This window comes from Tamandua tetradactyla, chromosome 12 (assembly GCF_023851605.1).
Source record: "Tamandua tetradactyla isolate mTamTet1 chromosome 12, mTamTet1.pri, whole genome shotgun sequence".
Lineage (NCBI taxonomy): Eukaryota > Metazoa > Chordata > Mammalia > Pilosa > Myrmecophagidae > Tamandua > Tamandua tetradactyla.
This window is the reverse complement of record NC_135338.1, coordinates 72,967,204-72,975,959: the sequence shown is the minus strand read 5'-3', so window position 1 is coordinate 72,975,959 and position 8,756 is coordinate 72,967,204. Positions and strand designations below refer to the sequence as shown.

The following is an 8,756-nucleotide window of genomic DNA, read 5'->3' as shown; positions in this document are numbered from 1 at the left end:
ATGTGATAAACCCTTTCCTAAAAAAAAAAGAAAAAGAAAAAGAAAAGATTCTGTGGTTCCAGTTTTTTTCTCTCTCTCTCAGCTTTTAAAAAGGGAATTTATTAAGTTATAAGTTTACAGTTCTTAGGCCATAAAAATGTCCAAACTAAGGCACCCAGAGAAAGATACCTTGACTCAAGAAAGGCTGATATCTGTCACATAGGAAGGTACGTAGCTGGCGTCTGCTGGTCCTTGTTCCCAGTTCTGTGGCTTCCAGCTTCTGATCCCAGTGGTTTCCTCTCTAAGCATGTGTGGGCCTTCACTTAGCTCCTCTGAAACACAACTCTGGGTTCTGACTTGCTTAGCATCTCATGGGAAGGCACATGGTGACATCTGCAGGGCTTTGCATCTCCAAATATCCATGTCTAGGTGTTTTCTCTCTCTGTCTGCACTTTAAGCATCTCCAAATATCTGCATCCCTGGCAGCTCTGAAGCAACTTCAAAATGTTTCCCCTTTTAAAGGACTAATTAAGACCCACCTTGAATGGGCAGAGTCACATCTCCATCTAATCCAAATGTCATACCCACAACTAGGTGCATCACATTTTTATGGAAACAATTCAAAGTTTCCACCCCATAATACTGAATCAGGTTTAAAAGAAACATGACTGCCCCTACCAAATTGCATCAGGAAAAAAGACATGACTTTTCTGGGGCACATAACACCTTCAAACTAGCACACATGGATTTTTTTTTTTTTCAGTGGGAAATATTTTTAATCAAAGAATTGTACATTTTCTTCCCACAAATTCTGCTTTGTATTAGGAAATGACATTGTGATCCATTTCACTACAAGTAAAATATTACAAAATATTTACAATAAAATATTTAAAATAAACACAAAAGCCAAGATGGGGTGAAATAAACTGGTTCCTCAGAAATCTTTACTCCAGTGCCAACAACATACAAGAGAGTAAAAACAGATTAAGTAACTGAGATCCCCCGATGACGTTTCAAAAGAATTGGAGAAGGGAAAGAAATGGGATGGAAATGGTGATATGAAAAGGAATGGATGTTAGCAGCACTGCTTCAATAATCAATATATTCTGAGTGAAATACCCCTTCCTATATGCAGTAAATTTTGACCAAGGCTAAACTTTAGGATATTCTTTGCACTGAAATTAAAATATACCTTGACAGTGGAAGTAGCTCTTTCACCTAATCTTAATAAGAGCCTCTTTCTCCATGAACCACTGATGTGAACAGAAACCTGTTATAGAATGAAAAGCTGTCACAGTAACCCTTCCATTTCTTTCATGAAAGCTTCATACACATCATCCTTAGTTTGTACTGAGACAGGAACAGAAGGACCAGATTTGGGGGCTGCTTTGGCAAGAGGTACAGCAGAATCATCCTCTGACTTTCTTTGGGGAGCAGCAGTAGCCCCTTTATTCTCCCGACGTACCCTCAGTGCAGTGGGCACAGATCTAGTCATCTCCGCCTTGGGATTAGTGATCTGTGGCTTGGCACTGATGGCTGCTGTGGCTTTCTTCTCAATGTGGCTGCACTTGTATCATCCGCCTTGGGTCGCTGAATCAAATTGGGTGGGGCACTTAAAACCCCTGGGTTTGGCAAGGGAGCTGGTGGGAAAAGCCCAGGTGGGGCAGGTCCAAGTGGAGGCACCAAAGGTGGGCGCATCATGCCAGGACGAGGTGGAGGGATACCTGGAGGTGCAGGGGGAGGTAGCCTTGGGGGAGGTCCCCGAGGAGGAGGGCCGGGGGGCAAACCTGGAGGTGGGCCTGGGGGAGGGCCAGGTGGTCGGCCTGGTGGGGGTCCTGGAGGTAAAAGTCGGGGCAAAGGCCCTCGGAGTCCTGGCATTCCAGGTGGTCTCAGGAATGGAGGTGGCCCAGGAGGAAGGCCTGGAGGTGGTCCAGGTGGCCGTAAAGGTGGTGCTGGTGGTGGTCCAAGAGGAGATGGTCCTGGCATGGGAGGTGCTTGTATCTGAGAAGGAGGAACAGACTGTGGAGGAGCCTGCTGCTGTGAAGAAGCTGCAGATGTACCATCTGAAAGAGATTCTTCTTTATGCTGTTTTTGTGACTGCTTTTCTGTTTCAGAATCATCAGAATCATCTTCATCATCATCCTCTGAAAATTCCTCTACTTCTCGTCCCTCCTCTGGGATTTCCTGACCTGCCATTCAAAGCATCATGGCTTGAAGAGGAGTCAGTTTCTTCATGTTCTTCTTTTTTTTTTCTTGATTTTCCAGGCATATCTGCAAATCGTATACTCAGACTTGACTTTTTTTCTTCAGTGTTGTCTCTCTCACTATCATCACGGTGCACAAATTCATCTACCTCACTTTCTCCATCTGACCTGTCAGTATCACTGTCATCAGTGCTGTCATCATGTTTACCTTGATTCATGTCCTCAGGATAGCCATCATCCTCACTGGTGCTGGAAATATCGTCATCATGCCCTCGCTGAGCAAGTTCAGGACTATATAACATATCTTCGTCTCGCCTACGAGGAGGAAGATCTAGGGCAAAGCCTACTTTACGGCCATACATCTGCAAGACTTGAGGAGGAGGTGGACCAGGGGGAGGACCAGGAGGTTTTCTACCAGGGGGCAAACGTGGAACACCATGTCCAAGAAGAGGAGGTATAGAAACTGCCCGAGTTGGAGGTCCATAGGCTGAAGTCTTTTTAAGGATAGAAGGTGGCTGGGCACCAGGAAGTGGAATGTCCTGGATCAAGATGTTGGAAGGAGCATGAGGCATATCTGGCAAAGGAATACTCTCAACTTCCATGTGCTGAGCATTCTTGACAGCATCAAAATATTGACTAAGTTGAGCCCTCTTTTGTTAATATTCTACTTCTAGCTTTCTCAATTCTTTGTAAATATCTGGATTCTCTTTTTCATAGAATCGTAGAATACGTTCAAAGGTTTCACGCAGCTTTTGACGTTTGTCTTTCAGCACCTTCTCATTTAACTGGGGCTGTTGCACAGGGTTAAATTCCATTTCGTCTAATTTCTCCATGTCTCGGATAATCTGTTTGGGATCCTTCATCTTCAAAACTGCAGCTCGTACCATCATGCGCTGTTTTTTGTTCTTCTTTAATTCTCTCTTCCGAGCTTCCTTTCGGGCCTGGTCTGTGGGGTTCATAAATTTTCCACTCTTGGTGGATGATGTAGATCTCCGTCCCATGTTTAAAATCTGTATTGTTTACTTGTTCATCAAAAAAAAAAAAAAAAAGGCAACACTTCTGCTGAATTCCCGGGACTGCTAGAATTGGGGTGTGGGCGATTTCTGGCCTCTTTTACTTCGTAGGGGTCTTCACCTCAGCCCCTCGTTCAGGTAGTCAGCCACCGCCATCTTGAAAGCTCCCACACATGGATTTTTGATTTCCATTTTTTTTTGCATTGTCCTGTTTCATTCTTTGAACACTTGATGAAGGACTGGCTATATAATTTGCAGGTCCCTGTGCAAAAGAAATTGCTGGGACCTTCTCTTAAAAAATTATTAAGAATTTCAAGACAGCAAAAGAACATTAAACTAAGGGGGGGGTGGGGGTCCCTTCTGAATGTGAGCCCTGAGCGATTGCACAGGTCACAGTTCCATGAAGCTGGTCCTGGTTTGGTGCCTATTTATGATTACCTAAAAAAGATCAAAGTTCAAAGTTCCAAAGAGTTTTAAAATCTGTATGGGGGTGGGGGTCTATGGGTTTAAGAGAGTGGACTATGATTTTTGCATAATGGGCCAGATCTGGACACTGGACCATGGAGACGTATTTTTCCAGGGGTGAGTCATTAATGAAGCATTCTCAACATCACTCAGCCTTTTCAATGATCCGCCAGCAGTGCCGTTGAGTAGTTCACATCATCGCTGTAATTAGTTGGTGCTTCTCAAGTGAAAACTGGGCTCAAATCCGGGTGTTTTAAAAAAGCAGCCTGGTTACTCTATATCCAGATAGACGGGGTCAACCTACAACAACCCCCTTTCCTGGCTTGTAATAATTAACCCCTTCTATCAAGGGACTTGGTCTAAGTGTCTTGCCTATAAATAGTAATTTTGATTGTAGTGAAGGGTTGAGAAGGCAGGAGCATAGGAGAGAAGGGCTTTGCCTGTTGGAGGCCTGGCATTTTCAGAAGCAGGAGTGTGGAGACATAGCAGCAGCAGAATCAGGGCCCAATTCTTTTATTGTCTTGTGGCTTAGGGTCACAAATGGGTTGTTATCTGCAGGTGAGGTGAATCAGACATTGGGTAAAGGGTCTCTGGGAGCCTTGGCCTCAGAGTAGATGAAGGACGGTTGGAGAGAGCTCTGTCTCCTCCTTAACCCACTCTGGGGCTGAGGCTCTCAGAAACCCCTTTCCAAGTGCATTCTTGCTGGACTTCCAGCTTCCAGGCCTTGGGAAACTGCAGGGACACTTGGTCCAATGGTTGAGGCATCCATTCCTATCACAGTGTGAGTTTGGCCAGGTCCACAGAGCTGCTTGGCAGCTTCTCTTCTGAGAAAGGGGGTTCTGTGTCCAAAGAAAGAGAGAGTAAATCCTGTAACCTTATAGTATGACCAGGGAAGGGGATAGGAGTGTGAGTAAGTATATGACTTTCTTTTCTTGCCTCCAGGGAAACCCTTGCAAATAGCACGGTTTTGTTTAACCAGTTTCCCTGTTTTTACTTTCAACCTCTTTTTGGTCCACAGTCATTGGTGCTGCTGTATGGAGCTGAGGAGAACTAGGAGGGAGGGAAAGCTGGGCCCAGGGAGGGTCCTGGAACGACAGGGCCTCTGCCTTGCTTTGGGGACAGCACAGGACAGTGGATGGGCCAGAGGCTGGGCAGGCCATGGCTCCAACTCTCACCAAGACTTTTGAGACTTTTCCTTGTTGGCGGGATCATCTATTCAGTATTGTCTAGGCACATTTTCTGTATTTGTTCAGATGTTAGGCCATGTAGATTTGGGAAATATGATTATCTCATTATTCAGCCCAAGTCATAAAATGCCCCTGTGTTTGTATGTTCTTGTGTTTACTCTCTTCCTCCCAATGAGAAACAAAATTCCCAGTGAGTCCAGATAAGTCGTTAGGTTGAGAGCAAAGAAGGTCAACACAGGTACAGTGTGCTGATTTGTTTCTGATTGCCCTAGAGAACCCTTAATTCATAAACTAAATGGTGAGGGGAGATGAATTAGATCATCATCCACAAGGGGAGGTTTCATGTCTCCCAGATAACCTGTGAGTGGTTTTTTTTTTTTGCACGGGCAGGCACCAGGAATCAGACCCGGGTCTCTGGCATGGCAGGCGAGAACTCTGCCACTGAGCCACCATCGCACCACCCCTGTGAGTGGTTTTGCTTTGGAAGAGTCAGCCTTTTCATCCTATCCTTGTAATCGCAGATGACTGGAGGAGCCAATGACCTCATCTGTGTCCTTGGGCGAATCCTTCCCTGTCTCTGGGCCCCCACTGCCCATCTACAAGCAGGAGACAACAGACCAGCCTGTCTCCACGCTGGTGACCTTTATCTTCAAAGCCCTCAGCCTTGTGGATGCCTGTCAGTCTGAGAGTTGGGTCTGTGGGCACGGGAAGAGGCAGCCTGGGAGAAGTCAGCCTGCAGAAGAAAACTCAGACCAAAAAGCCCTCACCTGCCATACTTCTAGGGAGTTGGCGTGTTTCTCCACATGTGTGGTAAAGTTTTGATGTAGACTCCAGTCTCTACTAGCAGGTGTTGTAGGGAGGGCTAGTGGGCTTCTCATAGTACCATTCTGGCAGTTTATTCTCATTGCTTTTCTTCCTGCATGTGCCACAGAAATAATCCTGTATCTGAGCCCTGCCATTTACTGAGGTTTATCATGGGTGAGGCACTGCACAGAGGACCAACATGCAGTAGCTCATTTATTCCTTACAGGAATCCCTTCAGGAGGGTGTTATTATTTCTATTTTATAGGGAAGAGTGTTGGAGTTCAGAGATATTCGGTAATTTGCTCAAGGCCACACATTTAACAGTGTCAGAGCTGGGATGTGACTCCAGCCACTGGAAGCCTAAACTCTTAACCACTTTGCTTTATGTCCTTTCATTAAGGGTCTGTTTTAAGATCCATCAAAATTAAGAATGCCTCCTTCTCTGATCCACAGCCTTCTTTGATGGTTCTTATCATCACAAGACCAGACCAGACACCAAAAGGCAGAGACAGCCAATAAGGGTTTTTAAATTCTCTTTACTGCCTTATAAAATGGAGTGCCAAGTAAAGCCCTCGGGCTGCCCATGCTGCTCCTGGCTCCCCATAGGAGCCAGTCTGCCCAGTGGGCCAGGACCCAGATGGGCTCAGCCCTCTCCAGGTTTTGGGGGCGGATGGCTGAAGTGCTTGCTTCCTAGCCCAGCCTCTACCAGCACAACAGAGGACCCACCCAGGGCTGGGAAAGAGGGTGGGGGAGCCAGGAAGGGCATCTGATCCTCTCTGTGGCTTTTCCTGAGACCAGTGGTGACATCCAATCATGGCTCCCCCTTAATTCTTTTGGAACACTGAAGGGCAAGTATTTTTTCATCCTATTGTTTTACAGAACCATTAAAAAGCTAACCAGCACGGCTTTTAGATGATGAAGGATTTTTGAGGATTTTGCAAACGTTATATATTCCCTTCCCCCTGCCCAGCTTCTGGGAAAAGACACCCAGATCGAGGTAGTCATTTGCTCAAGAGAATAGCCGCTGCCCATCCATTCCATTGCACTGTGGCGAGGTCACAGGGTCTCAGACCCAAGAGGAACCTTCCCTAAGGGTGCCCCTCAAACATCTTGTCCCTTACATTGGCACAGTGCTCCCACAGATTTGTGGGCTCGTTTGGTCTTCATTCTTTGAGGATACCACAACAACCTGCTTTCTCCATGTCACAGAGAAGGAGACTGTGGCCTCAGGGCTAAGATGGGACCCTGCCAGCTCCAGTCAGTGGCTGCAGCAAGACCCCAGGTTCTTGGTTCTATTCCTGGATTCTTTCTACCCAACAGCTCTCATGCATGAGCATGACGGGTCAGAGAAGACCCTTATTTCTGGATTTTCTTCTTTCCTGTTGTAGCCTTCTGACCAATGTTCAAAAAAGTCACCTCTTCCTACCTTGGGTCTCGCACCCAAAAAGTTTGTATGTGAGGCAGCTGCCTCCGAGAAGACCAGAAAGTCCCAGCTAGGCTTATGAGCAATGGAATCAGTGTCAGAGCCTTGATCTCTCTGAAAAGTTGTTATTAAATTCCGTGCGTGGCCCTGACCTGGATTTAAAGATTTACAAGAAGACAAATTCCAAACAGATGCCCATTAGGGCCCTGACAGCCGCAGCTTAAAGATAACATTTACATTCTGCCGGGGTTTGTATCTCTCTGTTCCCCACTCAGCCCCTCTCCTGCCTCCAGCGGGATCAATACCTCCACCGAGGTTACGGGGAGGTGGCCGCATTCTTTTGAGCTGTTTGCTCAGCGCTTGGTCTGCTCTGCAGCACGCCGGGCCCTTCTTCCAGCAGGCCTGTTTGCCCAGCATTAGGGCTGTTTGCCCAAACACCTAGCCCGATCCAAGGGGGCTCAGCTTTCTAAACAGTGGGTACCCATATCTGTCAATCAGTAACACCAATCGGGTTCCTGAAACGGACGGCAGATGTGGCCAAGTCCAATATTTGCCCAAACGCCACCCCTTCCCCCTGCACCTGACTTGACGAGGCGGCGGTCGCTGTTCGCCAAGCGCGCAGGCTACCGGAAAGAGGGGATGGTGGCAAAGAGGGGGGTTCCAGGAAAGAAGGGCACACGAGCAAACATGGTGGGCCTTTATGAGCGGTAATTTACTGTGATACACAGCGATGACCTGCTCAGCCAGCCCTGGTGTAATTAAAAATGGCAGGCGCTGGCAAAGGAAGCTGGGTTTGGACTTGTGAAGCTTGAGGTTGGATCCAGGGGTTGGCCTGGAGTCCTAGGTGAACAGAGGGACATTAGAATATTATCAAGCCCAGGAAATCAACTCCAGGGTGAGTGAGAGAAGACACCTTAACAAAAAGGGTGAATCTCAATGAACCTAGGTCATTTACATTCGAGAGGGGCTGTCATGCCTCACTCAGGGCTTGGCTCAGAGTAAATGCTTAATAAATGTTTATTGAAAGAACAACCTAACATTTGCACAGTCAATAAAGCTCTTTGTTATACATTAGCTCATTTTATCCTTAAAGAGCCCTAGGCGGTGGGGAGGACTAAGTCCTCCTGTTGTAAAGGGGAAAACTGAGGCTCAGAGAGAGGAGCTGGCTCGGATTGTGTCCCACCAGCTGGTGGTGGTCGCTTTGAGATCCAAATCCCAAAGACCCTTTGGCTCCAAAGCCTGTGCATATAGATCTGTACAAAATAGTACAAAATAGTCCACTTCTCGACATTCGGGACTGGGAAGAAATAGGCTCTTACACATTGTTTTCCCCCTTCTGATTAGGATGTTTTTTTACACAAAATATTTAAAAACTGGACTGTCCAGCAAAGTCACTTAATTTCCCCTATAGTTCCTAGCACTGTGCTTAATAAATATTTGCTGACTCATTCAGCTGTGGAGGCCAACCTCTGGTTGCTATGGCGACTCTCCAGAGCAAAGCTCAGGCAGATTAGAGGACAAGCAAAGCCAAAAGACTCTCTGGCTGCCAAGTGTCCAAGAGGGGCAGCCTGGAGTTGGGGTTGGGGGATGGGGAGACGGGGCGACTCCCAGAAGCCTTGGCTGGGTGCACGGCCATCCTTTGTATCCCCGTGGCTCTGTGAAGGGGTAGCTCGGTGGGGGC

The 8,756-nt window shown here is 47.0% G+C and overlaps 1 pseudogene; it reads right to left on the bottom strand.

Moving 5' to 3' along the window:
* Positions 1 to 1,063: 1,063 nt before the first annotated feature.
* LOC143651595 (WW domain-binding protein 11 pseudogene) lies at positions 1,064 to 3,357 on the bottom strand (annotated as a pseudogene).
* Positions 3,358 to 8,756: the final 5,399 nt, after the last annotated feature.